We start from the raw sequence: 1582 nt of genomic DNA, 5'->3' as shown, positions 1-1582 counted from the left end.
CCGCCGCCGCCGCCGCCGCTGCCCAGCCGCCTCGGCTGCATGAAGCGACGCCGCTGCGCCCCCGGCCCTGGCCGCTGTCCGGCTGCGCCGGGGGAGAGCCTGGCCGCATGGCCCTCCTCCCCACTCTCCCCGTGGAGTCCAGGGGGCCCCCACCACCCCCCTCAGCCTCTGGCTAGGGGACCGAGGGGGGCGCAGGGACCTGCCGGCTGCACCTGGTCCGTCTGCAGTGCCCCCGCTTTCTGGCTCCTCCGCGGCTCCTGCCTCAGCCTCTGCCGCTGCCGCCGCCGCCGCGCGCTGTTGCAGCCCGGAGTTCCTTCCCCGCTGCTAACTTTCTGCCGGAGAGAGAAGACGCGCGGAGGGGAGGAGGAGGGGGTAAGGCGCGCGCCCGGCGCCGCTGAGGGAAGGGATGGGGGTGTGGGGGGGTGCGTCTAGCGCGCGCCTGCAAAGGGGGCGCGGGAGCGGAGGCGTGCGCAAGGGCTGGGGCACCCTGGAGATCGGAGATCTAGCCCTGCCACGCTTAAGCTGTTCCCGGCCAAGCCCCGTGGGCTTCCGCTCCCCTGGGAGCCTGGGACGCCGGCTTCTCCACCCTTCTCCTTTACTTTTACGGACATAGAACCTAATGTCAGTCGCTGGCGCCGCGCCCTGGGGAGATTAGGGCCAGCAGGAAACAAACTCAAGCCCCCCCTCCCCGTTTTCTCCTGGGACTCTGGGGAAACCCAGCCCAACCCTGACCCAACCCTGTCGTTCCATCATGGGTATGCCTTTGGTTTGGGAAGGTTTCCTTTTGCACATCTGCTTTTCCATCTTTCCAGTCTCCCCATCTTATCTTGAAGCTCTTCATGGGTGGAGCTTTCTCACAACCCTTCAGGTTTCTCTGCCCTATTGCTTTTCCCTCTGTCTGGGCTTTCTTCAAGAGATAAAGCTGTCCCCTCTTTAACACTCTTAACCACAGGTGCACACACCTGCATCCCTCGGGAGCATTACAGCTAAAGGAGTTGAGGTTTCCCTGGACTCAAATAGATTAAGCCTATTATAAGCAGCGACAAGTCGGGTCGTATGGTGTCTCGGCAACGCTGAATTAAAAAAAAAATTTTTTTTTTTTAAAGTATTTTCTTGCAGAGAAATTCCACCCCTTACCTTGGCTCTCTCTTTCTCTCCTGAGGGGAATTGCTATTCAAAACTAGACTGCTTCCCATTGCTTTTTGGGAACTCTAGAGAACTCTGCTTACTGGAGACTGGGGCACCGCGCCCCTGCACTCAGCTGGCCAAGTTCCCCATCTCTAGCTTAGTGAGCCCCTTTTACTGAGGGCCTTAGCTTGGGTGCCTGCCTGTCAAGTCTCTGCTTTTCTTCTCTCTGCGGATCTAGTTTACATCTCCAGTTTTGTTTCATCACATAATAGGAACAACAGTTGAAATAAAATGTATATAAAGTCTAAATATTAACTAGATACCTAGTGCCAAAGAGAGGGGGGGAAATGGTAATCAAATAAAATGAACGCGGACTTTTTCCTGAGCGTACAAAAGCTCACTGCTGCTCTCAGCTGGACATGAGTTTCCTTCACTGCAGCTTTAGTTCAGATAA

This window comes from Chrysochloris asiatica, unplaced genomic scaffold, assembly GCF_000296735.1.
Source record: "Chrysochloris asiatica unplaced genomic scaffold, ChrAsi1.0 scaffold00034, whole genome shotgun sequence".
NCBI classification, from domain to species: domain Eukaryota; kingdom Metazoa; phylum Chordata; class Mammalia; order Afrosoricida; family Chrysochloridae; genus Chrysochloris; species Chrysochloris asiatica.
This window is presented reverse-complemented; position numbering follows the sequence as displayed.